This window comes from Schistocerca americana, unplaced genomic scaffold (assembly GCF_021461395.2).
Source record: "Schistocerca americana isolate TAMUIC-IGC-003095 unplaced genomic scaffold, iqSchAmer2.1 HiC_scaffold_147, whole genome shotgun sequence".
In the NCBI taxonomy this organism is placed as follows: domain Eukaryota; kingdom Metazoa; phylum Arthropoda; class Insecta; order Orthoptera; family Acrididae; genus Schistocerca; species Schistocerca americana.
Genome location: NW_025725554.1, coordinates 414,577 through 440,035, shown reverse-complemented (window position 1 = coordinate 440,035; position 25,459 = coordinate 414,577). Strand labels below are relative to the sequence as shown.

The window sequence follows — 25,459 nt, the reverse complement described above, 5'->3', positions numbered from 1 at the left end:
CTTCTGCAGAAGTAGCAAATCGCCATCGTAGCAAATGCGGCGAGGGACGCCCTGCCTTCGATTTCGAATGCACAAAGTGTGTGGTCTTGATTCCCAATCTCTACTTGGTCGGTCTCGTAAATTCTTGCATGTAACGAATGGGTGGGAAGCAGCAAGAGGCAGCGGCTGTGTAGAACGAAAACACAATTCCTCAGCGGTATGAGCGTTTCGAGATGACACGAATGTAAGGAGTACTTGGCGGCCAGTGACCGTGTGGCCTAATGGATAAGGCGTCGGACTTCGGATCCGAAGATTGCAGGTTCGAATCCTGTCACGGTCGTGTTTTTCCAATTCTGCAAAAGAAACACACCGTTTTAGTGTAGCTATTGAGCAGTACGAAATCGTCTGAATGTTGCTGTTGTCCATTTCCTGCTTGGAGATGCACTTGAGCTTGATACACACACAGCCAGAACGGTGTTATCTAGCGAAATGGTCGGCTGAGTGCCGTCACCGCGAGTTTTGGCTGGCATTTGCGCATCTAAGACAGCGTCGGAAAGTAACCCGTTCGGCTTCTGAGTCAAATCAAATATGTGTGTTAATTTTGACACCACTAGCGCTGCAGGTTTTCATGCAATTCCTGTACCTCTCAGAAATGATTATGAAATAAAACTGAAGTACGTGACGTGTGTGACGCTAGGAAAACATTAGGCAGCATGGAGAGATTCTGTATGGGACCACCCCACCGAAACGAGAACTGTGTGTCGTGCGACCCGACACGTAGTCACCGACGCAGCCCGGCTAGCTCAGTCGGTAGAGCATGAGACTCTTAATCTCAGGGTCGTGGGTTCGAGCCCCACGCTGGGCGGAACGTAATTTTGTTCCGCTGCAGATGTAAATTACCGTTTCTCTGATCAATGTGACGTAATGGAAATAGCAACTTAAAACTTTGCCTACGTCTCCATCAGTCGCAAGGAAGTGTATCTGAAGGTGAAGGTGATTTCGTAGACATGTGTCAAAGACATGTTCTGAAATGTAAGTGGTGTTGGTTGGAGAGCACATCGGTTACGTGTGAGATGTGTAGCCAAGCAGTAATGGTGCGCCATAGCTGCAAATATTAGTCGGTAATATGAAGTGTTGTCAGCTTAAGCCTGATGATCCAGACGAGCGTAAGCACGAAGTACGCAAAACTACCGCTAGGCCGCGCCTCTTTAGCTCAGTGGCAGAGCACTGGTCTAGTAAACCAGGGGTCGTGAGTTCGATCCTCACAGGAGGCAAACGAATTTTCGAAATCAGTTGCGCGTCGTGGCCGTATAGCAAGCAGTGTCTGGAACGACGAACAATTAGCAACAGGTGTTTTATTTAGAATTACTCTCAGATGTGATTGAGGCGAATGTCGCAGATAAAGCATTTTCCAAAGCGGTACAGCGTAGGGTGGGAGGCGGCAGTCTGAATTATATTTTTTACATGTGTTTTTCAAATATCACAGAGCCTCTCGCGAGCGTCGTCGTCGTCGTCGTCGACGCCGCCGCTTCTGCAGAAGTAGCAAATCGCCATCGTAGCAAATGCGGCGAGGGACGCCCTGCCTTCGATTTCGAATGCACAAAGTGTGTGGTCTTGATTCCCAATCTCTACTTGGTCGGTCTCGTAAAGGCTTGCATGTAACGAATGGGTGGGAAGCAGCAAGAGGCAGCGGCTGTGTAGAACGAAAACACAATTCCTCAGCGGTATGAGCGTTTCGAGATGACACGAATGTAAGGAATACTTGGCGGCCAGTGACCGTGTGGCCTAATGGATAAGGCGTCGGACTTCGGATCCGAAGATTGCAGGTTCGAATCCTGTCACGGTCGTGTTTTTCCAATTCTGCAAAAGAAACACACCGTTTTAGTGTAGCTATTGAGCAGTACGAAATCGTCTGAATGTTGCTGTTGTCCATTTCCTGCTTGGAGATGCACTTGAGCTTGATACACACACAGCCAGAACGGTGTTATCTAGCGAAATGGTCGGCTGAGTGCCGTCACCGCGAGTTTTGGCTGGCATTTGCGCATCTAAGACAGCGTCGGAAAGTAACCCGTTCGGCTTCTGAGTCAAATCAAATATGTGTGTTAATTTTGACACCACTAGCGCTGCAGGTTTTCATGCAATTCCTGTACCTCTCAGAAATGATTATGAAATAAAACTGAAGTACGTGACGTGTGTGACGCTAGGAAAACATTAGGCAGCATGGAGAGATTCTGTATGGGACCACCCCACCGAAACGAGAACTGTGTGTCGTGCGACCCGACACGTAGTCACCGACGCAGCCCGGCTAGCTCAGTCGGTAGAGCATGAGACTCTTAATCTCAGGGTCGTGGGTTCGAGCCCCACGCTGGGCGGAACGTAATTTTGTTCCGCTGCAGATGTAAATTACCGTTTCTCTGATCAATGTGACGTAATGGAAATAGCAACTTAAAACTTTGCCTACGTCTCCATCAGTCGCAAGGAAGTGTATCTGAAGGTGAAGGTGATTTCGTAGACATGTGTCAAAGACATGTTCTGAAATGTAAGTGGTGTTGGTTGGAGAGCACATCGGTTACGTGTGAGATGTGTAGCCAAGCAGTAATGGTGCGCCATAGCTGCAAATATTAGTCGGTAATATGAAGTGTTGTCAGCTTAAGCCTGATGATCCAGACGAGCGTAAGCACGAAGTACGCAAAACTACCGCTAGGCCGCGCCTCTTTAGCTCAGTGGCAGAGCACTGGTCTAGTAAACCAGGGGTCGTGAGTTCGATCCTCACAGGAGGCAAACGAATTTTCGAAATCAGTTGCGCGTCGTGGCCGTATAGCAAGCAGTGTCTGGAACGACGAACAATTAGCAACAGGTGTTTTATTTAGAATTACTCTCAGATGTGATTGAGGCGAATGTCGCAGATAAAGCATTTTCCAAAGCGGTACAGCGTAGGGTGGGAGGCGGCAGTCTGAATTATATTTTTTACATGTGTTTTTCAAATATCACAGAGCCTCTCGCGAGCGTCGTCGTCGTCGTCGTCGTCGTCGACGCCGCCGCTTCTGCAGAAGTAGCAAATCGCCATCGTAGCAAATGCGGCGAGGGACGCCCTGCCTTCGATTTCGAATGCACAAAGTGTGTGGTCTTGATTCCCAATCTCTACTTGGTCGGTCTCGTAAATTCTTGCATGTAACGAATGGGTGGGAAGCAGCAAGAGGCAGCGGCTGTGTAGAACGAAAACACAATTCCTCAGCGGTATGAGCGTTTCGAGATGACACGAATGTAAGGAATACTTGGCGGCCAGTGACCGTGTGGCCTAATGGATAAGGCGTCGGACTTCGGATCCGAAGATTGCAGGTTCGAATCCTGTCACGGTCGTGTTTTTCCAATTCTGCAAAAGAAACACACCGTTTTAGTGTAGCTATTGAGCAGTACGAAATCGTCTGAATGTTGCTGTTGTCCATTTCCTGCTTGGAGATGCACTTGAGCTTGATACACACACAGCCAGAACGGTGTTATCTAGCGAAATGGTCGGCTGAGTGCCGTCACCGCGAGTTTTGGCTGGCATTTGCGCATCTAAGACAGCGTCGGAAAGTAACCCGTTCGGCTTCTGAGTCAAATCAAATATGTGTGTTAATTTTGACACCACTAGCGCTGCAGGTTTTCATGCAATTCCTGTACCTCTCAGAAATGATTATGAAATAAAACTGAAGTACGTGACGTGTGTGACGCTAGGAAAACATTAGGCAGCATGGAGAGATTCTGTATGGGACCACCCCACCGAAACGAGAACTGTGTGTCGTGCGACCCGACACGTAGTCACCGACGCAGCCCGGCTAGCTCAGTCGGTAGAGCATGAGACTCTTAATCTCAGGGTCGTGGGTTCGAGCCCCACGCTGGGCGGAACGTAATTTTGTTCCGCTGCAGATGTAAATTACCGTTTCTCTGATCAATGTGACGTAATGGAAATAGCAACTTAAAACTTTGCCTACGTCTCCATCAGTCGCAAGGAAGTGTATCTGAAGGTGAAGGTGATTTCGTAGACATGTGTCAAAGACATGTTCTGAAATGTAAGTGGTGTTGGTTGGAGAGCACATCGGTTACGTGTGAGATGTGTAGCCAAGCAGTAATGGTGCGCCATAGCTGCAAATATTAGTCGGTAATATGAAGTGTTGTCAGCTTAAGCCTGATGATCCAGACGAGCGTAAGCACGAAGTACGCAAAACTACCGCTAGGCCGCGCCTCTTTAGCTCAGTGGCAGAGCACTGGTCTAGTAAACCAGGGGTCGTGAGTTCGATCCTCACAGGAGGCAAACGAATTTTCGAAATCAGTTGCGCGTCGTGGCCGTATAGCAAGCAGTGTCTGGAACGACGAACAATTAGCAACAGGTGTTTTATTTAGAATTACTCTCAGATGTGATTGAGGCGAATGTCGCAGATAAAGCATTTTCCAAAGCGGTACAGCGTAGGGTGGGAGGCGGCAGTCTGAATTATATTTTTTACATGTGTTTTTCAAATATCACAGAGCCTCTCGCGAGCGTCGTCGTCGTCGTCGTCGACGCCGCCGCTTCTGCAGAAGTAGCAAATCGCCATCGTAGCAAATGCGGCGAGGGACGCCCTGCCTTCGATTTCGAATGCACAAAGTGTGTGGTCTTGATTCCCAATCTCTACTTGGTCGGTCTCGTAAAGGCTTGCATGTAACGAATGGGTGGGAAGCAGCAAGAGGCAGCGGCTGTGTAGAACGAAAACACAATTCCTCAGCGGTATGAGCGTTTCGAGATGACACGAATGTAAGGAATACTTGGCGGCCAGTGACCGTGTGGCCTAATGGATAAGGCGTCGGACTTCGGATCCGAAGATTGCAGGTTCGAATCCTGTCACGGTCGTGTTTTTCCAATTCTGCAAAAGAAACACACCGTTTTAGTGTAGCTATTGAGCAGTACGAAATCGTCTGAATGTTGCTGTTGTCCATTTCCTGCTTGGAGATGCACTTGAGCTTGATACACACACAGCCAGAACGGTGTTATCTAGCGAAATGGTCGGCTGAGTGCCGTCACCGCGAGTTTTGGCTGGCATTTGCGCATCTAAGACAGCGTCGGAAAGTAACCCGTTCGGCTTCTGAGTCAAATCAAATATGTGTGTTAATTTTGACACCACTAGCGCTGCAGGTTTTCATGCAATTCCTGTACCTCTCAGAAATGATTATGAAATAAAACTGAAGTACGTGACGTGTGTGACGCTAGGAAAACATTAGGCAGCATGGAGAGATTCTGTATGGGACCACCCCACCGAAACGAGAACTGTGTGTCGTGCGACCCGACACGTAGTCACCGACGCAGCCCGGCTAGCTCAGTCGGTAGAGCATGAGACTCTTAATCTCAGGGTCGTGGGTTCGAGCCCCACGCTGGGCGGAACGTAATTTTGTTCCGCTGCAGATGTAAATTACCGTTTCTCTGATCAATGTGACGTAATGGAAATAGCAACTTAAAACTTTGCCTACGTCTCCATCAGTCGCAAGGAAGTGTATCTGAAGGTGAAGGTGATTTCGTAGACATGTGTCAAAGACATGTTCTGAAATGTAAGTGGTGTTGGTTGGAGAGCACATCGGTTACGTGTGAGATGTGTAGCCAAGCAGTAATGGTGCGCCATAGCTGCAAATATTAGTCGGTAATATGAAGTGTTGTCAGCTTAAGCCTGATGATCCAGACGAGCGTAAGCACGAAGTACGCAAAACTACCGCTAGGCCGCGCCTCTTTAGCTCAGTGGCAGAGCACTGGTCTAGTAAACCAGGGGTCGTGAGTTCGATCCTCACAGGAGGCAAACGAATTTTCGAAATCAGTTGCGCGTCGTGGCCGTATAGCAAGCAGTGTCTGGAACGACGAACAATTAGCAACAGGTGTTTTATTTAGAATTACTCTCAGATGTGATTGAGGCGAATGTCGCAGATAAAGCATTTTCCAAAGCGGTACAGCGTAGGGTGGGAGGCGGCAGTCTGAATTATATTTTTTACATGTGTTTTTCAAATATCACAGAGCCTCTCGCGAGCGTCGTCGTCGTCGTCGTCGTCGTCGACGCCGCCGCTTCTGCAGAAGTAGCAAATCGCCATCGTAGCAAATGCGGCGAGGGACGCCCTGCCTTCGATTTCGAATGCACAAAGTGTGTGGTCTTGATTCCCAATCTCTACTTGGTCGGTCTCGTAAATTCTTGCATGTAACGAATGGGTGGGAAGCAGCAAGAGGCAGCGGCTGTGTAGAACGAAAACACAATTCCTCAGCGGTATGAGCGTTTCGAGATGACACGAATGTAAGGAATACTTGGCGGCCAGTGACCGTGTGGCCTAATGGATAAGGCGTCGGACTTCGGATCCGAAGATTGCAGGTTCGAATCCTGTCACGGTCGTGTTTTTCCAATTCTGCAAAAGAAACACACCGTTTTAGTGTAGCTATTGAGCAGTACGAAATCGTCTGAATGTTGCTGTTGTCCATTTCCTGCTTGGAGATGCACTTGAGCTTGATACACACACAGCCAGAACGGTGTTATCTAGCGAAATGGTCGGCTGAGTGCCGTCACCGCGAGTTTTGGCTGGCATTTGCGCATCTAAGACAGCGTCGGAAAGTAACCCGTTCGGCTTCTGAGTCAAATCAAATATGTGTGTTAATTTTGACACCACTAGCGCTGCAGGTTTTCATGCAATTCCTGTACCTCTCAGAAATGATTATGAAATAAAACTGAAGTACGTGACGTGTGTGACGCTAGGAAAACATTAGGCAGCATGGAGAGATTCTGTATGGGACCACCCCACCGAAACGAGAACTGTGTGTCGTGCGACCCGACACGTAGTCACCGACGCAGCCCGGCTAGCTCAGTCGGTAGAGCATGAGACTCTTAATCTCAGGGTCGTGGGTTCGAGCCCCACGCTGGGCGGAACGTAATTTTGTTCCGCTGCAGATGTAAATTACCGTTTCTCTGATCAATGTGACGTAATGGAAATAGCAACTTAAAACTTTGCCTACGTCTCCATCAGTCGCAAGGAAGTGTATCTGAAGGTGAAGGTGATTTCGTAGACATGTGTCAAAGACATGTTCTGAAATGTAAGTGGTGTTGGTTGGAGAGCACATCGGTTACGTGTGAGATGTGTAGCCAAGCAGTAATGGTGCGCCATAGCTGCAAATATTAGTCGGTAATATGAAGTGTTGTCAGCTTAAGCCTGATGATCCAGACGAGCGTAAGCACGAAGTACGCAAAACTACCGCTAGGCCGCGCCTCTTTAGCTCAGTGGCAGAGCACTGGTCTAGTAAACCAGGGGTCGTGAGTTCGATCCTCACAGGAGGCAAACGAATTTTCGAAATCAGTTGCGCGTCGTGGCCGTATAGCAAGCAGTGTCTGGAACGACGAACAATTAGCAACAGGTGTTTTATTTAGAATTACTCTCAGATGTGATTGAGGCGAATGTCGCAGATAAAGCATTTTCCAAAGCGGTACAGCGTAGGGTGGGAGGCGGCAGTCTGAATTATATTTTTTACATGTGTTTTTCAAATATCACAGAGCCTCTCGCGAGCGTCGTCGTCGTCGTCGTCGACGCCGCCGCTTCTGCAGAAGTAGCAAATCGCCATCGTAGCAAATGCGGCGAGGGACGCCCTGCCTTCGATTTCGAATGCACAAAGTGTGTGGTCTTGATTCCCAATCTCTACTTGGTCGGTCTCGTAAAGGCTTGCATGTAACGAATGGGTGGGAAGCAGCAAGAGGCAGCGGCTGTGTAGAACGAAAACACAATTCCTCAGCGGTATGAGCGTTTCGAGATGACACGAATGTAAGGAATACTTGGCGGCCAGTGACCGTGTGGCCTAATGGATAAGGCGTCGGACTTCGGATCCGAAGATTGCAGGTTCGAATCCTGTCACGGTCGTGTTTTTCCAATTCTGCAAAAGAAACACACCGTTTTAGTGTAGCTATTGAGCAGTACGAAATCGTCTGAATGTTGCTGTTGTCCATTTCCTGCTTGGAGATGCACTTGAGCTTGATACACACACAGCCAGAACGGTGTTATCTAGCGAAATGGTCGGCTGAGTGCCGTCACCGCGAGTTTTGGCTGGCATTTGCGCATCTAAGACAGCGTCGGAAAGTAACCCGTTCGGCTTCTGAGTCAAATCAAATATGTGTGTTAATTTTGACACCACTAGCGCTGCAGGTTTTCATGCAATTCCTGTACCTCTCAGAAATGATTATGAAATAAAACTGAAGTACGTGACGTGTGTGACGCTAGGAAAACATTAGGCAGCATGGAGAGATTCTGTATGGGACCACCCCACCGAAACGAGAACTGTGTGTCGTGCGACCCGACACGTAGTCACCGACGCAGCCCGGCTAGCTCAGTCGGTAGAGCATGAGACTCTTAATCTCAGGGTCGTGGGTTCGAGCCCCACGCTGGGCGGAACGTAATTTTGTTCCGCTGCAGATGTAAATTACCGTTTCTCTGATCAATGTGACGTAATGGAAATAGCAACTTAAAACTTTGCCTACGTCTCCATCAGTCGCAAGGAAGTGTATCTGAAGGTGAAGGTGATTTCGTAGACATGTGTCAAAGACATGTTCTGAAATGTAAGTGGTGTTGGTTGGAGAGCACATCGGTTACGTGTGAGATGTGTAGCCAAGCAGTAATGGTGCGCCATAGCTGCAAATATTAGTCGGTAATATGAAGTGTTGTCAGCTTAAGCCTGATGATCCAGACGAGCGTAAGCACGAAGTACGCAAAACTACCGCTAGGCCGCGCCTCTTTAGCTCAGTGGCAGAGCACTGGTCTAGTAAACCAGGGGTCGTGAGTTCGATCCTCACAGGAGGCAAACGAATTTTCGAAATCAGTTGCGCGTCGTGGCCGTATAGCAAGCAGTGTCTGGAACGACGAACAATTAGCAACAGGTGTTTTATTTAGAATTACTCTCAGATGTGATTGAGGCGAATGTCGCAGATAAAGCATTTTCCAAAGCGGTACAGCGTAGGGTGGGAGGCGGCAGTCTGAATTATATTTTTTACATGTGTTTTTCAAATATCACAGAGCCTCTCGCGAGCGTCGTCGTCGTCGTCGTCGACGACGCCGCCGCTTCTGCAGAAGTAGCAAATCGCCATCGTAGCAAATGCGGCGAGGGACGCCCTGCCTTCGATTTCGAATGCACAAAGTGTGTGGTCTTGATTCCCAATCTCTACTTGGTCGGTCTCGTAAAGGCTTGCATGTAACGAATGGGTGGGAAGCAGCAAGAGGCAGCGGCTGTGTAAAACGAAAACACAATTCCTCAGCGGTATGAGCGTTTCGAGATGACACGAATGTAAGGAATACTTGGCGGCCAGTGACCGTGTGGCCTAATGGATAAGGCGTCGGACTTCGGATCCGAAGATTGCAGGTTCGAATCCTGTCACGGTCGTGTTTTTCCAATTCTGCAAAAGAAACACACCGTTTTAGTGTAGCTATTGAGCAGTACGAAATCGTCTGAATGTTGCTGTTGTCCATTTCCTGCTTGGAGATGCACTTGAGCTTGATACACACACAGCCAGAACGGTGTTATCTAGCGAAATGGTCGGCTGAGTGCCGTCACCGCGAGTTTTGGCTGGCATTTGCGCATCTAAGACAGCGTCGGAAAGTAACCCGTTCGGCTTCTGAGTCAAATCAAATATGTGTGTTAATTTTGACACCACTAGCGCTGCAGGTTTTCATGCAATTCCTGTACCTCTCAGAAATGATTATGAAATAAAACTGAAGTACGTGACGTGTGTGACGCTAGGAAAACATTAGGCAGCATGGAGAGATTCTGTATGGGACCACCCCACCGAAACGAGAACTGTGTGTCGTGCGACCCGACACGTAGTCACCGACGCAGCCCGGCTAGCTCAGTCGGTAGAGCATGAGACTCTTAATCTCAGGGTCGTGGGTTCGAGCCCCACGCTGGGCGGAACGTAATTTTGTTCCGCTGCAGATGTAAATTACCGTTTCTCTGATCAATGTGACGTAATGGAAATAGCAACTTAAAACTTTGCCTACGTCTCCATCAGTCGCAAGGAAGTGTATCTGAAGGTGAAGGTGATTTCGTAGACATGTGTCAAAGACATGTTCTGAAATGTAAGTGGTGTTGGTTGGAGAGCACATCGGTTACGTGTGAGATGTGTAGCCAAGCAGTAATGGTGCGCCATAGCTGCAAATATTAGTCGGTAATATGAAGTGTTGTCAGCTTAAGCCTGATGATCCAGACGAGCGTAAGCACGAAGTACGCAAAACTACCGCTAGGCCGCGCCTCTTTAGCTCAGTGGCAGAGCACTGGTCTAGTAAACCAGGGGTCGTGAGTTCGATCCTCACAGGAGGCAAACGAATTTTCGAAATCAGTTGCGCGTCGTGGCCGTATAGCAAGCAGTGTCTGGAACGACGAACAATTAGCAACAGGTGTTTTATTTAGAATTACTCTCAGATGTGATTGAGGCGAATGTCGCAGATAAAGCATTTTCCAAAGCGGTACAGCGTAGGGTGGGAGGCGGCAGTCTGAATTATATTTTTTACATGTGTTTTTCAAATATCACAGAGCCTCTCGCGAGCGTCGTCGTCGTCGTCGTCGACGCCGCCGCTTCTGCAGAAGTAGCAAATCGCCATCGTAGCAAATGCGGCGAGGGACGCCCTGCCTTCGATTTCGAATGCACAAAGTGTGTGGTCTTGATTCCCAATCTCTACTTGGTCGGTCTCGTAAAGGCTTGCATGTAACGAATGGGTGGGAAGCAGCAAGAGGCAGCGGCTGTGTAGAACGAAAACACAATTCCTCAGCGGTATGAGCGTTTCGAGATGACACGAATGTAAGGAATACTTGGCGGCCAGTGACCGTGTGGCCTAATGGATAAGGCGTCGGACTTCGGATCCGAAGATTGCAGGTTCGAATCCTGTCACGGTCGTGTTTTTCCAATTCTGCAAAAGAAACACACCGTTTTAGTGTAGCTATTGAGCAGTACGAAATCGTCTGAATGTTGCTGTTGTCCATTTCCTGCTTGGAGATGCACTTGAGCTTGATACACACACAGCCAGAACGGTGTTATCTAGCGAAATGGTCGGCTGAGTGCCGTCACCGCGAGTTTTGGCTGGCATTTGCGCATCTAAGACAGCGTCGGAAAGTAACCCGTTCGGCTTCTGAGTCAAATCAAATATGTGTGTTAATTTTGACACCACTAGCGCTGCAGGTTTTCATGCAATTCCTGTACCTCTCAGAAATGATTATGAAATAAAACTGAAGTACGTGACGTGTGTGACGCTAGGAAAACATTAGGCAGCATGGAGAGATTCTGTATGGGACCACCCCACCGAAACGAGAACTGTGTGTCGTGCGACCCGACACGTAGTCACCGACGCAGCCCGGCTAGCTCAGTCGGTAGAGCATGAGACTCTTAATCTCAGGGTCGTGGGTTCGAGCCCCACGCTGGGCGGAACGTAATTTTGTTCCGCTGCAGATGTAAATTACCGTTTCTCTGATCAATGTGACGTAATGGAAATAGCAACTTAAAACTTTGCCTACGTCTCCATCAGTCGCAAGGAAGTGTATCTGAAGGTGAAGGTGATTTCGTAGACATGTGTCAAAGACATGTTCTGAAATGTAAGTGGTGTTGGTTGGAGAGCACATCGGTTACGTGTGAGATGTGTAGCCAAGCAGTAATGGTGCGCCATAGCTGCAAATATTAGTCGGTAATATGAAGTGTTGTCAGCTTAAGCCTGATGATCCAGACGAGCGTAAGCACGAAGTACGCAAAACTACCGCTAGGCCGCGCCTCTTTAGCTCAGTGGCAGAGCACTGGTCTAGTAAACCAGGGGTCGTGAGTTCGATCCTCACAGGAGGCAAACGAATTTTCGAAATCAGTTGCGCGTCGTGGCCGTATAGCAAGCAGTGTCTGGAACGACGAACAATTAGCAACAGGTGTTTTATTTAGAATTACTCTCAGATGTGATTGAGGCGAATGTCGCAGATAAAGCATTTTCCAAAGCGGTACAGCGTAGGGTGGGAGGCGGCAGTCTGAATTATATTTTTTACATGTGTTTTTCAAATATCACAGAGCCTCTCGCGAGCGTCGTCGTCGTCGTCGTCGTCGACGCCGCCGCTTCTGCAGAAGTAGCAAATCGCCATCGTAGCAAATGCGGCGAGGGACGCCCTGCCTTCGATTTCGAATGCACAAAGTGTGTGGTCTTGATTCCCAATCTCTACTTGGTCGGTCTCGTAAAGGCTTGCATGTAACGAATGGGTGGGAAGCAGCAAGAGGCAGCGGCTGTGTAAAACGAAAACACAATTCCTCAGCGGTATGAGCGTTTCGAGATGACACGAATGTAAGGAATACTTGGCGGCCAGTGACCGTGTGGCCTAATGGATAAGGCGTCGGACTTCGGATCCGAAGATTGCAGGTTCGAATCCTGTCACGGTCGTGTTTTTCCAATTCTGCAAAAGAAACACACCGTTTTAGTGTAGCTATTGAGCAGTACGAAATCGTCTGAATGTTGCTGTTGTCCATTTCCTGCTTGGAGATGCACTTGAGCTTGATACACACACAGCCAGAACGGTGTTATCTAGCGAAATGGTCGGCTGAGTGCCGTCACCGCGAGTTTTGGCTGGCATTTGCGCATCTAAGACAGCGTCGGAAAGTAACCCGTTCGGCTTCTGAGTCAAATCAAATATGTGTGTTAATTTTGACACCACTAGCGCTGCAGGTTTTCATGCAATTCCTGTACCTCTCAGAAATGATTATGAAATAAAACTGAAGTACGTGACGTGTGTGACGCTAGGAAAACATTAGGCAGCATGGAGAGATTCTGTATGGGACCACCCCACCGAAACGAGAACTGTGTGTCGTGCGACCCGACACGTAGTCACCGACGCAGCCCGGCTAGCTCAGTCGGTAGAGCATGAGACTCTTAATCTCAGGGTCGTGGGTTCGAGCCCCACGCTGGGCGGAACGTAATTTTGTTCCGCTGCAGATGTAAATTACCGTTTCTCTGATCAATGTGACGTAATGGAAATAGCAACTTAAAACTTTGCCTACGTCTCCATCAGTCGCAAGGAAGTGTATCTGAAGGTGAAGGTGATTTCGTAGACATGTGTCAAAGACATGTTCTGAAATGTAAGTGGTGTTGGTTGGAGAGCACATCGGTTACGTGTGAGATGTGTAGCCAAGCAGTAATGGTGCGCCATAGCTGCAAATATTAGTCGGTAATATGAAGTGTTGTCAGCTTAAGCCTGATGATCCAGACGAGCGTAAGCACGAAGTACGCAAAACTACCGCTAGGCCGCGCCTCTTTAGCTCAGTGGCAGAGCACTGGTCTAGTAAACCAGGGGTCGTGAGTTCGATCCTCACAGGAGGCAAACGAATTTTCGAAATCAGTTGCGCGTCGTGGCCGTATAGCAAGCAGTGTCTGGAACGACGAACAATTAGCAACAGGTGTTTTATTTAGAATTACTCTCAGATGTGATTGAGGCGAATGTCGCAGATAAAGCATTTTCCAAAGCGGTACAGCGTAGGGTGGGAGGCGGCAGTCTGAATTATATTTTTTACATGTGTTTTTCAAATATCACAGAGCCTCTCGCGAGCGTCGTCGTCGTCGTCGTCGACGCCGCCGCTTCTGCAGAAGTAGCAAATCGCCATCGTAGCAAATGCGGCGAGGGACGCCCTGCCTTCGATTTCGAATGCACAAAGTGTGTGGTCTTGATTCCCAATCTCTACTTGGTCGGTCTCGTAAAGGCTTGCATGTAACGAATGGGTGGGAAGCAGCAAGAGGCAGCGGCTGTGTAGAACGAAAACACAATTCCTCAGCGGTATGAGCGTTTCGAGATGACACGAATGTAAGGAATACTTGGCGGCCAGTGACCGTGTGGCCTAATGGATAAGGCGTCGGACTTCGGATCCGAAGATTGCAGGTTCGAATCCTGTCACGGTCGTGTTTTTCCAATTCTGCAAAAGAAACACACCGTTTTAGTGTAGCTATTGAGCAGTACGAAATCGTCTGAATGTTGCTGTTGTCCATTTCCTGCTTGGAGATGCACTTGAGCTTGATACACACACAGCCAGAACGGTGTTATCTAGCGAAATGGTCGGCTGAGTGCCGTCACCGCGAGTTTTGGCTGGCATTTGCGCATCTAAGACAGCGTCGGAAAGTAACCCGTTCGGCTTCTGAGTCAAATCAAATATGTGTGTTAATTTTGACACCACTAGCGCTGCAGGTTTTCATGCAATTCCTGTACCTCTCAGAAATGATTATGAAATAAAACTGAAGTACGTGACGTGTGTGACGCTAGGAAAACATTAGGCAGCATGGAGAGATTCTGTATGGGACCACCCCACCGAAACGAGAACTGTGTGTCGTGCAACCCGACACGTAGTCACCGACGCAGCCCGGCTAGCTCAGTCGGTAGAGCATGAGACTCTTAATCTCAGGGTCGTGGGTTCGAGCCCCACGCTGGGCGGAACGTAATTTTGTTCCGCTGCAGATGTAAATTACCGTTTCTCTGATCAATGTGACGTAATGGAAATAGCAACTTAAAACTTTGCCTACGTCTCCATCAGTCGCAAGGAAGTGTATCTGAAGGTGAAGGTGATTTCGTAGACATGTGTCAAAGACATGTTCTGAAATGTAAGTGGTGTTGGTTGGAGAGCACATCGGTTACGTGTGAGATGTGTAGCCAAGCAGTAATGGTGCGCCATAGCTGCAAATATTAGTCGGTAATATGAAGTGTTGTCAGCTTAAGCCTGATGATCCAGACGAGCGTAAGCACGAAGTACGCAAAACTACCGCTAGGCCGCGCCTCTTTAGCTCAGTGGCAGAGCACTGGTCTAGTAAACCAGGGGTCGTGAGTTCGATCCTCACAGGAGGCAAACGAATTTTCGAAATCAGTTGCGCGTCGTGGCCGTATAGCAAGCAGTGTCTGGAACGACGAACAATTAGCAACAGGTGTTTTATTTAGAATTACTCTCAGATGTGATTGAGGCGAATGTCGCAGATAAAGCATTTTCCAAAGCGGTACAGCGTAGGGTGGGAGGCGGCAGTCTGAATTATATTTTTTACATGTGTTTTTCAAATATCACAGAGCCTCTCGCGAGCGTCGTCGTCGTCGTCGTCGTCGTCGACGCCGCCGCTTCTGCAGAAGTAGCAAATCGCCATCGTAGCAAATGCGGCGAGGGACGCCCTGCCTTCGATTTCGAATGCACAAAGTGTGTGGTCTTGATTCCCAATCTCTACTTGGTCGGTCTCGTAAAGGCTTGCATGTAACGAATGGGTGGGAAGCAGCAAGAGGCAGCGGCTGTGTAGAACGAAAACACAATTCCTCAGCGGTATGAGCGTTTCGAGATGACACGAATGTAAGGAATACTTGGCGGCCAGTGACCGTGTGGCCTAATGGATAAGGCGTCGGACTTCGGATCCGAAGATTGCAGGTTCGAATCCTGTCACGGTCGTGTTTTTCCAATTCTGCAAAAGAAACACACCGTTTTAGTGTAGCTATTGAGCAGTACGAAATCGTCTGAATGTTGCTGTTGTCCATTTCCTGCTTGGAGATGCACTTGAGCTTGATACACACACAGCCAGAACGGTGTTATCTAGCGAAATGGTCGGCTGAGTGCCGTCACCGCGAGTTTTGGCTGGCATTTGCGCATCTAAGACAGCGTCGGAAAGTAACCCGTTCGGCTTCTGAGTCAAATCAAATATGTGTGTTAATTTTGACACCACTAGCGCTGCAGGTTTTCATGCAATTCCTGTACCTCTCAGAAATGATTATGAAATAAAACTGAAGTACGTGACGTGTGTGACGCTAGGAAAACATTAGGCAGCATGGAGAGATTCTGTATGGGACCACCCCACCGAAACGAGAACTGTGTGTCGTGCGACCCGACACGTAGTCACCGACGCAGCCCGGCTAGCTCAGTCGGTAGAGCATGAGACTCTTAATCTCAGGGTCGTGGGTTCGAGCCCCACGCTGGGCGGAACGTAATTTTGTTCCGCTGCAGATGTAAATTACCGTTTCTCTGATCAATGTGACGTAATGGAAATAGCAACTTAAAACTTTGCCTACGTCTCCATCAGTCGCAAGGAAGTGTATCTGAAGGTGAAGGTGATTTCGTAGACATGTGTCAAAGACATGTTCTGAAATGTAAGTGGTGTTGGTTGGAGAGCACATCGGTTACGTGTGAGATGTGTAGCCAAGCAGTAATGGTGCGCCATAGCTGCAAATATTAGTCGGTAATATGAAGTGTTGTCAGCTTAAGCCTGATGATCCAGACGAGCGTAAGCACGAAGTACGCAAAACTACCGCTAGGCCGCGCCTCTTTAGCTCAGTGGCAGAGCACTGGTCTAGTAAACCAGGGGTCGTGAGTTCGATCCTCACAGGAGGCAAACGAATTTTCGAAATCAGTTGCGCGTCGTGGCCGTATAGCAAGCAGTGTCTGGAACGACGAACAATTAGCAACAGGTGTTTTATTTAGAATTACTCTCAGATGTGATTGAGGCGAATGTCGCAGATAAAGCATTTTCCAAAGCGGTACAGCGTAGGGTGGGAGGCGGCAGTCTGAATTATATTTTTTACATGTGTTTTTCAAATATCACAGAGCCTCTCGCGAGCGTCGTCGTCGTCGTCGTCGTCGTCGACGCCGCCGCTTCTGCAGAAGTAGCAAATCGCCATCGTAGCAAATGCGGCGAGGGACGCCCTGCCTTCGATTTCGAATGCACAAAGTGTGTGGTCTTGATTCCCAATCTCTACTTGGTCGGTCTCGTAAAGGCTTGCATGTAACGAATGGGTGGGAAGCAGCAAGAGGCAGCGGCTGTGTAGAACGAAAACACAATTCCTCAGCGGTATGAGCGTTTCGAGATGACACGAATGTAAGGAATACTTGGCGGCCAGTGACCGTGTGGCCTAATGGATAAGGCGTCGGACTTCGGATCCGAAGATTGCAGGTTCGAATCCTGTCACGGTCGTGTTTTTCCAATTCTGCAAAAGAAACACACCGTTTTAGTGTAGCTATTGAGCAGTACGAAATCGTCTGAATGTTGCTGTTGTCCATTTCCTGCTTGGAGATGCACTTGAGCTTGATACACACACAGCCAGAACGGTGTTATCTAGCGAAATGGTCGGCTGAGTGCCGTCACCGCGAGTTTTGGCTGGCATTTGCGCATCTAAGACAGCGTCGGAAAGTAACCCGTTCGGCTTCTGAGTCAAATCAAATATGTGTGTTAATTTTGACACCACTAGCGCTGCAGGTTTTCATGCAATTCCTGTACCTCTCAGAAATGATTATGAAATAAAACTGAAGTACGTGACGTGTGTGACGCTAGGAAAACATTAGGCAGCATGGAGAGATTCTGTATGGGACCACCCCACCGAAACGAGAACTGTGTGTCGTGCGACCCGACACGTAGTCACCGACGCAGCCCGGCTAGCTCAGTCGGTAGAGCATGAGACTCTTAATCTCAGGGTCGTGGGTTCGAGCCCCACGCTGGGCGGAACGTAATTTTGTTCCGCTGCAGATGTAAATTACCGTTTCTCTGATCAATGTGACGTAATGGAAATAGCAACTTAAAACTTTGCCTACGTCTCCATCAGTCGCAAGGAAGTGTATCTGAAGGTGAAGGTGATTTCGTAGACATGTGTCAAAGACATGTTCTGAAATGTAAGTGGTGTTGGTTGGAGAGCACATCGGTTACGTGTGAGATGTGTAGCCAAGCAGTAATGGTGCGCCATAGCTGCAAATATTAGTCGGTAATATGAAGTGTTGTCAGCTTAAGCCTGATGATCCAGACGAGCGTAAGCACGAAGTACGCAAAACTACCGCTAGGCCGCGCCTCTTTAGCTCAGTGGCAGAGCACTGGTCTAGTAAACCAGGGGTCGTGAGTTCGATCCTCACAGGAGGCAAACGAATTTTCGAAATCAGTTGCGCGTCGTGGCCGTATAGCAAGCAGTGTCTGGAACGACGAACAATTAGCAACAGGTGTTTTATTTAGAATTACTCTCAGATGTGATTGAGGCGAATGTCGCAGATAAAGCATTTTCCAAAGCGGTACAGCGTAGGGTGGGAGGCGGCAGTCTGAATTATATTTTTTACATGTGTTTTTCAAATATCACAGAGCCTCTCGCGAGCGTCGTCGTCGTCGTCGTCGACGCCGCCGCTTCTGCAGAAGTAGCAAATCGCCATCGTAGCAAATGCGGCGAGGGACGCCCTGCCTTCGATTTCGAATGCACAAAGTGTGTGGTCTTGATTCCCAATCTCTACTTGGTCGGTCTCGTAAAGGCTTGCATGTAACGAATGGGTGGGAAGCAGCAAGAGGCAGCGGCTGTGTAGAACGAAAACACAATTCCTCAGCGGTATGAGCGTTTCGAGATGACACGAATGTAAGGAATACTTGGCGGCCAGTGACCGTGTGGCCTAATGGATAAGGCGTCGGACTTCGGATCCGAAGATTGCAGGTTCGAATCCTGTCACGGTCGTGTTTTTCCAATTCTGCAAAAGAAACACACCGTTTTAGTGTAGCTATTGAGCAGTACGAAATCGTCTGAATGTTGCTGTTGTCCATTTCCTGCTTGGAGATGCACTTGAGCTTGATACACACACAGCCAGAACGGTGTTATCTAGCGAAATGGTCGGCTGAGTGCCGTCACCGCGAGTTTTGGCTGGCATTTGCGCATCTAAGACAGCGTCGGAAAGTAACCCGTTCGGCTTCTGAGTCAAATCAAATATGTGTGTTAATTTTGACACCACTAGCGCTGCAGGTTTTCATGCAATTCCTGTACCTCTCAGAAATGATTATGAAATAAAACTGAAGTACGTGACGTGTGTGACGCTAGGAAAACATTAGGCAGCATGGAGAGATTCTGTATGGGACCACCCCACCGAAACGAGAACTGTGTGTCGTGCGACCCGACACGTAGTCACCGACGCAGCCCGGCTAGCTCAGTCGGTAGAGCATGAGACTCTTAATCTCAGGGTCGTGGGTTCGAGCCCCACGCTGGGCGGAACGTAATTTTGTTCCGCTGCAGATGTAAATTACCGTTTCTCTGATCAATGTGACGTAATGGAAATAGCAACTTAAAACTTTGCCTACGTCTCCATCAGTCGCAAGGAAGTGTATCTGAAGGTGAAGGTGATTTCGTAGACATGTGTCAAAGACATGTTCTGAAATGTAAGTGGTGTTGGTTGGAGAGCACATCGGTTACGTGTGAGATGTGTAGCCAAGCAGTAATGGTGCGCCATAGCTGCAAATATTAGTCGGTAATATGAAGTGTTGTCAGCTTAAGCCTGATGATCCAGACGAGCGTAAGCACGAAGTACGCAAAACTACCGCTAGGCCGCGCCTCTTTAGCTCAGTGGCAGAGCACTGGTCTAGTAAACCAGGGGTCGTGAGTTCGATCCTCACAGGAGGCAAACGAATTTTCGAAATCAGTTGCGCGTCGTGGCCGTATAGCAAGCAGTGTCTGGAACGACGAACAATTAGCAACAGGTGTTTTATTTAGAATTACTCTCAGATGTGATTGAGGCGAATGTCGCAGATAAAGCATTTTCCAAAGCGGTACAGCGTAGGGTGGGAGGCGGCAGTCTGAATTATATTTTTTACATGTGTTTTTCAAATATCACAGAGCCTCTCGCGAGCGTCGTCGTCGTCGTCGTCGTCGACGCCGCCGCTTCTGCAGAAGTAGCAAATCGCCATCGTAGCAAATGCGGCGAGGGACGCCCTGCCTTCGATTTCGAATGCACAAAGTGTGTGGTCTTGATTCCCAATCTCTACTTGGTCGGTCTCGTAAAGGCTTGCATGTAACGAATGGGTGGGAAGCAGCAAGAGGCAGCGGCTGTGTAGAACGAAAACACAATTCCTCAGCGGTATGAGCGTTTCGAGATGACACGAATGTAAGGAATACTTGGCGGCCAGTGACCGTGTGGCCTAATGGATAAGGCGTCGGACTTCGGATCCGAAGATTGCAGGTTCGAATCCTGTCACGGTCGTGTTTTTCCAATTCTGCAAAAGAAACACACCGTTTTAGTGTAGCTATTGAGCAGTACGAAATCGTCTGAATGTTGCTGTTGTCCATTTCCTGCTTGGAGATGCACTTGAGCTTGATACACACACAGCCAGAACGGTGTTATCTAGCGAAATGGTCGGCTGAGTGCCGTCACCGCGAGTTTTGGCTGGCATTTGCGCATCTAAGACAGCGTCGGAAAGTAACCCGTTCGGCTTCTGAGTCAAATCAAATATGTGTGTTAATTTTGACACCACTAGCGCTGCAGGTTTTCATGCAATTCCTGTACCTCTCAGAAATGATTATGAAATAAAACTGAAGTACGTGACGTGTGTGACGCTAGGAAAACATTAGGCAGCATGGAGAGATTCTGTATGGGACCACCCCACCGAAACGAGAACTGTGTGTCGTGCGACCCGACACGTAGTCACCGACGCAGCCCGGCTAGCTCAGTCGGTAGAGCATGAGACTCTTAATCTCAGGGTCGTGGGTTCGAGCCCCACGCTGGGCGGAACGTAATTTTGTTCCGCTGCAGATGTAAATTACCGTTTCTCTGATCAATGTGACGTAATGGAAATAGCAACTTAAAACTTTGCCTACGTCTCCATCAGTCGCAAGGAAGTGTATCTGAAGGTGAAGGTGATTTCGTAGACATGTGTCAAAGACATGTTCTGAAATGTAAGTGGTGTTGGTTGGAGAGCACATCGGTTACGTGTGAGATGTGTAGCCAAGCAGTAATGGTGCGCCATAGCTGCAAATATTAGTCGGTAATATGAAGTGTTGTCAGCTTAAGCCTGATGATCCAGACGAGCGTAAGCACGAAGTACGCAAAACTACCGCTAGGCCGCGCCTCTTTAGCTCAGTGGCAGAGCACTGGTCTAGTAAACCAGGGGTCGTGAGTTCGATCCTCACAGGAGGCAAACGAATTTTCGAAATCAGTTGCGCGTCGTGGCCGTATAGCAAGCAGTGTCTGGAACGACGAACAATTAGCAACAGGTGTTTTATTTAGAATTACTCTCAGATGTGATTGAGGCGAATGTCGCAGATAAAGCATTTTCCAAAGCGGTACAGCGTAGGGTGGGAGGCGGCAGTCTGAATTATATTTTTTACATGTGTTTTTCAAATATCACAGAGCCTCTCGCGAGCGTCGTCGTCGTCGTCGTCGTCGTCGACGCCGCCGCTTCTGCAGAAGTAGCAAATCGCCATCGTAGCAAATGCGGCGAGGGACGCCCTGCCTTCGATTTCGAATGCACAAAGTGTGTGGTCTTGATTCCCAATCTCTACTTGGTCGGTCTCGTAAAGGCTTGCATGTAACGAATGGGTGGGAAGCAGCAAGAGGCAGCGGCTGTGTAGAACGAAAACACAATTCCTCAGCGGTATGAGCGTTTCGAGATGACACGAATGTAAGGAATACTTGGCGGCCAGTGACCGTGTGGCCTAATGGATAAGGCGTCGGACTTCGGATCCGAAGATTGCAGGTTCGAATCCTGTCACGGTCGTGTTTTTCCAATTCTGCAAAAGAAACACACCGTTTTAGTGTAGCTATTGAGCAGTACGAAATCGTCTGAATGTTGCTGTTGTCCATTTCCTGCTTGGAGATGCACTTGAGCTTGATACACACACAGCCAGAACGGTGTTATCTAGCGAAATGGTCGGCTGAGTGCCGTCACCGCGAGTTTTGGCTGGCATTTGCGCATCTAAGACAGCGTCGGAAAGTAACCCGTTCGGCTTCTGAGTCAAATCAAATATGTGTGTTAATTTTGACACCACTAGCGCTGCAGGTTTTCATGCAATTCCTGTACCTCTCAGAAATGATTATGAAATAAAACTGAAGTACGTGACGTGTGTGACGCTAGGAAAACATTAGGCAGCATGGAGAGATTCTGTATGGGACCACCCCACCGAAACGAGAACTGTGTGTCGTGCGACCCGACACGTAGTCACCGACGCAGCCCGGCTAGCTCAGTCGGTAGAGCATGAGACTCTTAATCTCAGGGTCGTGGGTTCGAGCCCCACGCTGGGCGGAACGTAATTTTGTTCCGCTGCAGATGTAAATTACCGTTTCTCTGATCAATGTGACGTAATGGAAATAGCAACTTAAAACTTTGCCTACGTCTCCATCAGTCGCAAGGAAGTGTATCTGAAGGTGAAGGTGATTTCGTAGACATGTGTCAAAGACATGTTCTGAAATGTAAGTGGTGTTGGTTGGAGAGCACATCGGTTACGTGTGAGATGTGTAGCCAAGCAGTAATGGTGCGCCATAGCTGCAAATATTAGTCGGTAATATGAAGTGTTGTCAGCTTAAGCCTGATGATCCAGACGAGCGTAAGCACGAAGTACGCAAAACTACCGCTAGGCCGCGCCTCTTTAGCTCAGTGGCAGAGCACTGGTCTAGTAAACCAGGGGTCGTGAGTTCGATCCTCACAGGAGGCAAACGAATTTTCGAAATCAGTTGCGCGTCGTGGCCGTATAGCAAGCAGTGTCTGGAACGACGAACAATTAGCAACAGGTGTTTTATTTAGAATTACTCTCAGATGTGATTGAGGCGAATGTCGCAGATAAAGCATTTTCCAAAGCGGTACAGCGTAGGGTGGGAGGCGGCAGTCTGAATTATATTTTTTACATGTGTTTTTCAAATATCACAGAGCCTCTCGCGAGCGTCGTCGTCGTCGTCGTCGTCGTCGACGCCGCCGCTTCTGCAGAAGTAGCAAATCGCCATCGTAGCAAATGCGGCGAGGGACGCCCTGCCTTCGATTTCGAATGCACAAAGTGTGTGGTCTTGATTCCCAATCTCTACTTGGTCGGTCTCGTAAAGGCTTGCATGTAACGAATGGGTGGGAAGCAGCAAGAGGCAGCGGCTGTGTAGAACGAAAACACAATTCCTCAGCGGTATGAGCGTTTCGAGATGACACGAATGTAAGGAATACTTGGCGGCCAGTGACCGTGTGGCCTAATGGATAAGGCGTCGGACTTCGGATCCGAAGATTGCAGGTTCGAATCCTGTCACGGTCGTGTTTTTCCAATTCTGCAAAAGAAACACACCGTTTTAGTGTAGCTATTGAGCAGTACGAAATCGTCTGAATGTTGCTGTTGTCCATTTCCTGCTTGGAGATGCACTTGAGCTTGATACACACACAGCCAGAACGGTGTTATCTAGCGAAATGGTCGGCTGAGTGCCGTCACCGCGAGTTTTGGCTGGCATTTGCGCATCTAAGACAGCGTCGGAAAGTAACCCGTTCGGCTTCTGAGTCAAATCAAATATGTGTGTTAATTTTGACACCACTAGCGCTGCAGGTTTTCATGCAATTCCTGTACCTCTCAGAAATGATTATGAAATAAAACTGAAGTACGTGACGTGTGTGACGCTAGGAAAACATTAGGCAGCATGGAGAGATTCTGTATGGGACCACCCCACCGAAACGAGAACTGTGTGTCGTGCGACCCGACACGTAGTCACCGACGCAGCCCGGCTAGCTCAGTCGGTAGAGCATGAGACTCTTAATCTCAGGGTCGTGGGTTCGAGCCCCACGCTGGGCGGAACGTAATTTTGTTCTGCTGCAGATGTAAATTACCGTTTCTCTGATCAATGTGACGTAATGGAAATAGCAACTTAAAACTTTGCCTACGTCTCCATCAGTCGCAAGGAAGTGTATCTGAAGGTGAAGGTGATTTCGTAGACATGTGTCAAAGACATGTTCTGAAATGTAAGTGGTGTTGGTTGGAGAGCACATCGGTTACGTGTGAGATGTGTAGCCAAGCAGTAATGGTGCGCCATAGCTGCAAATATTAGTCGGTAATATGAAGTGTTGTCAGCTTAAGCCTGATGATCCAGACGAGCGTAAGCACGAAGTACGCAAAACTACCGCTAGGCCGCGCCTCTTTAGCTCAGTGGCAGAGCACTGGTCTAGTAAACCAGGGGTCGTGAGTTCGATCCTCACAGGAGGCAAACGAATTTTCGAAATCAGTTGCGCGTCGTGGCCGTATAGCAAGCAGTGTCTGGAACGACGAACAATTAGCAACAGGTGTTTTATTTAGAATTACTCTCAGATGTGATTGAGGCGAATGTCGCAGATAAAGCATTTTCCAAAGCGGTACAGCGTAGGGTGGGAGGCGGCAGTCTGAATTATATTTTTTACATGTGTTTTTCAAATATCACAGAGCCTCTCGCGAGCGTCGTCGTCGTCGTCGTCGTCGACGCCGCCGCTTCTGCAGAAGTAGCAAATCGCCATCGTAGCAAATGCGGCGAGGGACGCCCTGCCTTCGATTTCGAATGCACAAAGTGTGTGGTCTTGATTCCCAATCTCTACTTGGTCGGTCTCGTAAAGGCTTGCATGTAACGAATGGGTGGGAAGCAGCAAGAGGCAGCGGCTGTGTAGAACGAAAACACAATTCCTCAGCGGTATGAGCGTTTCGAGATGACACGAATGTAAGGAATACTTGGCGGCCAGTGACCGTGTGGCCTAATGGATAAGGCGTCGGACTTCGGATCCGAAGATTGCAGGTTCGAATCCTGTCACGGTCGTGTTTTTCCAATTCTGCAAAAGAAACACACCGTTTTAGTGTAGCTATTGAGCAGTACGAAATCGTCTGAATGTTGCTGTTGTCCATTTCCTGCTTGGAGATGCACTTGAGCTTGATACACACACAGCCAGAACGGTGTTATCTAGCGAAATGGTCGGCTGAGTGCCGTCACCGCGAGTTTTGGCTGGCATTTGCGCATCTAAGACAGCGTCGGAAAGTAACCCGTTCGGCTTCTGAGTCAAATCAAATATGTGTGTTAATTTTGACACCACTAGCGCTGCAGGTTTTCATGCAATTCCTGTACCTCTCAGAAATGATTATGAAATAAAACTGAAGTACGTGACGTGTGTGACGCTAGGAAAACATTAGGCAGCATGGAGAGATTCTGTATGGGACCACCCCACCGAAACGAGAACTGTGTGTCGTGCGACCCGACACGTAGTCACCGACGCAGCCCGGCTAGCTCAGTCGGTAGAGCATGAGACTCTTAATCTCAGGGTCGTGGGTTCGAGCCCCACGCTGGGCGGAACGTAATTTTGTTCCGCTGCAGATGTAAATTACCGTTTCTCTGATCAATGTGACGTAATGGAAATAGCAACTTAAAACTTTGCCTACGTCTCCATCAGTCGCAAGGAAGTGTATCTGAAGGTGAAGGTGATTTCGTAGACATGTGTCAAAGACATGTTCTGAAATGTAAGTGGTGTTGGTTGGAGAGCACATCGGTTACGTGTGAGATGTGTAGCCAAGCAGTAATGGTGCGCCATAGCTGCAAATATTAGTCGGTAATATGAAGTGTTGTCAGCTTAAGCCTGATGATCCAGACGAGCGTAAGCACGAAGTACGCAAAACTACCGCTAGGCCGCGCCTCTTTAGCTCAGTGGCAGAGCACTGGTCTAGTAAACCAGGGGTCGTGAGTTCGATCCTCACAGGAGGCAAACGAATTTTCGAAATCAGTTGCGCGTCGTGGCCGTATAGCAAGCA

The 25,459-nt window shown here is 48.6% G+C and overlaps 51 non-coding genes across 51 annotated transcripts; all 51 read left to right on the top strand.

Moving 5' to 3' along the window:
- The first annotated feature begins 246 nt into the window (after positions 1–246).
- On the top strand, positions 247–319 carry Trnar-ucg. The gene has a single exon. It is a non-coding gene; the product is annotated as a tRNA-Arg (tRNA).
- A 452-nt stretch (positions 320–771) lies between these two features.
- On the top strand, positions 772–844 carry Trnak-cuu. The gene has a single exon. It is a non-coding gene; the product is annotated as a tRNA-Lys (tRNA).
- Positions 845–1,181: 337 nt separating this feature from the next.
- Positions 1,182–1,253, top strand: Trnat-agu. Its single transcript has one exon. It is a non-coding gene; the product is annotated as a tRNA-Thr (tRNA).
- A 500-nt stretch (positions 1,254–1,753) lies between these two features.
- On the top strand, positions 1,754–1,826 carry Trnar-ucg. Its single transcript has one exon. It is a non-coding gene; the product is annotated as a tRNA-Arg (tRNA).
- A 452-nt stretch (positions 1,827–2,278) lies between these two features.
- Positions 2,279–2,351, top strand: Trnak-cuu. Its single transcript has one exon. It is a non-coding gene; the product is annotated as a tRNA-Lys (tRNA).
- Positions 2,352–2,688: 337 nt separating this feature from the next.
- Trnat-agu lies at positions 2,689–2,760 on the top strand. Its single transcript has one exon. It is a non-coding gene; the product is annotated as a tRNA-Thr (tRNA).
- A 506-nt stretch (positions 2,761–3,266) lies between these two features.
- On the top strand, positions 3,267–3,339 carry Trnar-ucg. The gene has a single exon. It is a non-coding gene; the product is annotated as a tRNA-Arg (tRNA).
- A 452-nt stretch (positions 3,340–3,791) lies between these two features.
- On the top strand, positions 3,792–3,864 carry Trnak-cuu. Its single transcript has one exon. It is a non-coding gene; the product is annotated as a tRNA-Lys (tRNA).
- A 337-nt stretch (positions 3,865–4,201) lies between these two features.
- Positions 4,202–4,273, top strand: Trnat-agu. Its single transcript has one exon. It is a non-coding gene; the product is annotated as a tRNA-Thr (tRNA).
- A 500-nt stretch (positions 4,274–4,773) lies between these two features.
- Trnar-ucg lies at positions 4,774–4,846 on the top strand. Its single transcript has one exon. It is a non-coding gene; the product is annotated as a tRNA-Arg (tRNA).
- Positions 4,847–5,298: 452 nt separating this feature from the next.
- On the top strand, positions 5,299–5,371 carry Trnak-cuu. The gene has a single exon. It is a non-coding gene; the product is annotated as a tRNA-Lys (tRNA).
- A 337-nt stretch (positions 5,372–5,708) lies between these two features.
- Positions 5,709–5,780, top strand: Trnat-agu. The gene has a single exon. It is a non-coding gene; the product is annotated as a tRNA-Thr (tRNA).
- Positions 5,781–6,286: 506 nt separating this feature from the next.
- Positions 6,287–6,359, top strand: Trnar-ucg. Its single transcript has one exon. It is a non-coding gene; the product is annotated as a tRNA-Arg (tRNA).
- A 452-nt stretch (positions 6,360–6,811) lies between these two features.
- Positions 6,812–6,884, top strand: Trnak-cuu. Its single transcript has one exon. It is a non-coding gene; the product is annotated as a tRNA-Lys (tRNA).
- Positions 6,885–7,221: 337 nt separating this feature from the next.
- Trnat-agu lies at positions 7,222–7,293 on the top strand. The gene has a single exon. It is a non-coding gene; the product is annotated as a tRNA-Thr (tRNA).
- A 500-nt stretch (positions 7,294–7,793) lies between these two features.
- Positions 7,794–7,866, top strand: Trnar-ucg. The gene has a single exon. It is a non-coding gene; the product is annotated as a tRNA-Arg (tRNA).
- A 452-nt stretch (positions 7,867–8,318) lies between these two features.
- Trnak-cuu lies at positions 8,319–8,391 on the top strand. Its single transcript has one exon. It is a non-coding gene; the product is annotated as a tRNA-Lys (tRNA).
- Positions 8,392–8,728: 337 nt separating this feature from the next.
- Trnat-agu lies at positions 8,729–8,800 on the top strand. The gene has a single exon. It is a non-coding gene; the product is annotated as a tRNA-Thr (tRNA).
- Positions 8,801–9,303: 503 nt separating this feature from the next.
- Positions 9,304–9,376, top strand: Trnar-ucg. Its single transcript has one exon. It is a non-coding gene; the product is annotated as a tRNA-Arg (tRNA).
- A 452-nt stretch (positions 9,377–9,828) lies between these two features.
- Positions 9,829–9,901, top strand: Trnak-cuu. Its single transcript has one exon. It is a non-coding gene; the product is annotated as a tRNA-Lys (tRNA).
- Positions 9,902–10,238: 337 nt separating this feature from the next.
- On the top strand, positions 10,239–10,310 carry Trnat-agu. The gene has a single exon. It is a non-coding gene; the product is annotated as a tRNA-Thr (tRNA).
- Positions 10,311–10,810: 500 nt separating this feature from the next.
- Positions 10,811–10,883, top strand: Trnar-ucg. Its single transcript has one exon. It is a non-coding gene; the product is annotated as a tRNA-Arg (tRNA).
- Positions 10,884–11,335: 452 nt separating this feature from the next.
- On the top strand, positions 11,336–11,408 carry Trnak-cuu. The gene has a single exon. It is a non-coding gene; the product is annotated as a tRNA-Lys (tRNA).
- A 337-nt stretch (positions 11,409–11,745) lies between these two features.
- On the top strand, positions 11,746–11,817 carry Trnat-agu. Its single transcript has one exon. It is a non-coding gene; the product is annotated as a tRNA-Thr (tRNA).
- A 503-nt stretch (positions 11,818–12,320) lies between these two features.
- Positions 12,321–12,393, top strand: Trnar-ucg. The gene has a single exon. It is a non-coding gene; the product is annotated as a tRNA-Arg (tRNA).
- Positions 12,394–12,845: 452 nt separating this feature from the next.
- On the top strand, positions 12,846–12,918 carry Trnak-cuu. The gene has a single exon. It is a non-coding gene; the product is annotated as a tRNA-Lys (tRNA).
- A 337-nt stretch (positions 12,919–13,255) lies between these two features.
- On the top strand, positions 13,256–13,327 carry Trnat-agu. Its single transcript has one exon. It is a non-coding gene; the product is annotated as a tRNA-Thr (tRNA).
- A 500-nt stretch (positions 13,328–13,827) lies between these two features.
- Trnar-ucg lies at positions 13,828–13,900 on the top strand. Its single transcript has one exon. It is a non-coding gene; the product is annotated as a tRNA-Arg (tRNA).
- Positions 13,901–14,352: 452 nt separating this feature from the next.
- Positions 14,353–14,425, top strand: Trnak-cuu. The gene has a single exon. It is a non-coding gene; the product is annotated as a tRNA-Lys (tRNA).
- A 337-nt stretch (positions 14,426–14,762) lies between these two features.
- On the top strand, positions 14,763–14,834 carry Trnat-agu. Its single transcript has one exon. It is a non-coding gene; the product is annotated as a tRNA-Thr (tRNA).
- Positions 14,835–15,340: 506 nt separating this feature from the next.
- On the top strand, positions 15,341–15,413 carry Trnar-ucg. The gene has a single exon. It is a non-coding gene; the product is annotated as a tRNA-Arg (tRNA).
- A 452-nt stretch (positions 15,414–15,865) lies between these two features.
- Positions 15,866–15,938, top strand: Trnak-cuu. Its single transcript has one exon. It is a non-coding gene; the product is annotated as a tRNA-Lys (tRNA).
- Positions 15,939–16,275: 337 nt separating this feature from the next.
- Positions 16,276–16,347, top strand: Trnat-agu. The gene has a single exon. It is a non-coding gene; the product is annotated as a tRNA-Thr (tRNA).
- A 506-nt stretch (positions 16,348–16,853) lies between these two features.
- Trnar-ucg lies at positions 16,854–16,926 on the top strand. Its single transcript has one exon. It is a non-coding gene; the product is annotated as a tRNA-Arg (tRNA).
- Positions 16,927–17,378: 452 nt separating this feature from the next.
- Trnak-cuu lies at positions 17,379–17,451 on the top strand. The gene has a single exon. It is a non-coding gene; the product is annotated as a tRNA-Lys (tRNA).
- Positions 17,452–17,788: 337 nt separating this feature from the next.
- Trnat-agu lies at positions 17,789–17,860 on the top strand. Its single transcript has one exon. It is a non-coding gene; the product is annotated as a tRNA-Thr (tRNA).
- A 500-nt stretch (positions 17,861–18,360) lies between these two features.
- Positions 18,361–18,433, top strand: Trnar-ucg. Its single transcript has one exon. It is a non-coding gene; the product is annotated as a tRNA-Arg (tRNA).
- A 452-nt stretch (positions 18,434–18,885) lies between these two features.
- On the top strand, positions 18,886–18,958 carry Trnak-cuu. Its single transcript has one exon. It is a non-coding gene; the product is annotated as a tRNA-Lys (tRNA).
- A 337-nt stretch (positions 18,959–19,295) lies between these two features.
- On the top strand, positions 19,296–19,367 carry Trnat-agu. The gene has a single exon. It is a non-coding gene; the product is annotated as a tRNA-Thr (tRNA).
- A 503-nt stretch (positions 19,368–19,870) lies between these two features.
- On the top strand, positions 19,871–19,943 carry Trnar-ucg. Its single transcript has one exon. It is a non-coding gene; the product is annotated as a tRNA-Arg (tRNA).
- A 452-nt stretch (positions 19,944–20,395) lies between these two features.
- Trnak-cuu lies at positions 20,396–20,468 on the top strand. Its single transcript has one exon. It is a non-coding gene; the product is annotated as a tRNA-Lys (tRNA).
- Positions 20,469–20,805: 337 nt separating this feature from the next.
- Trnat-agu lies at positions 20,806–20,877 on the top strand. The gene has a single exon. It is a non-coding gene; the product is annotated as a tRNA-Thr (tRNA).
- A 506-nt stretch (positions 20,878–21,383) lies between these two features.
- On the top strand, positions 21,384–21,456 carry Trnar-ucg. The gene has a single exon. It is a non-coding gene; the product is annotated as a tRNA-Arg (tRNA).
- A 452-nt stretch (positions 21,457–21,908) lies between these two features.
- Trnak-cuu lies at positions 21,909–21,981 on the top strand. Its single transcript has one exon. It is a non-coding gene; the product is annotated as a tRNA-Lys (tRNA).
- Positions 21,982–22,318: 337 nt separating this feature from the next.
- On the top strand, positions 22,319–22,390 carry Trnat-agu. Its single transcript has one exon. It is a non-coding gene; the product is annotated as a tRNA-Thr (tRNA).
- Positions 22,391–22,896: 506 nt separating this feature from the next.
- Positions 22,897–22,969, top strand: Trnar-ucg. The gene has a single exon. It is a non-coding gene; the product is annotated as a tRNA-Arg (tRNA).
- A 452-nt stretch (positions 22,970–23,421) lies between these two features.
- On the top strand, positions 23,422–23,494 carry Trnak-cuu. The gene has a single exon. It is a non-coding gene; the product is annotated as a tRNA-Lys (tRNA).
- A 337-nt stretch (positions 23,495–23,831) lies between these two features.
- On the top strand, positions 23,832–23,903 carry Trnat-agu. The gene has a single exon. It is a non-coding gene; the product is annotated as a tRNA-Thr (tRNA).
- A 503-nt stretch (positions 23,904–24,406) lies between these two features.
- Positions 24,407–24,479, top strand: Trnar-ucg. Its single transcript has one exon. It is a non-coding gene; the product is annotated as a tRNA-Arg (tRNA).
- Positions 24,480–24,931: 452 nt separating this feature from the next.
- Positions 24,932–25,004, top strand: Trnak-cuu. Its single transcript has one exon. It is a non-coding gene; the product is annotated as a tRNA-Lys (tRNA).
- Positions 25,005–25,341: 337 nt separating this feature from the next.
- Positions 25,342–25,413, top strand: Trnat-agu. The gene has a single exon. It is a non-coding gene; the product is annotated as a tRNA-Thr (tRNA).
- The last annotated feature ends 46 nt before the right edge of the window (positions 25,414–25,459 follow it).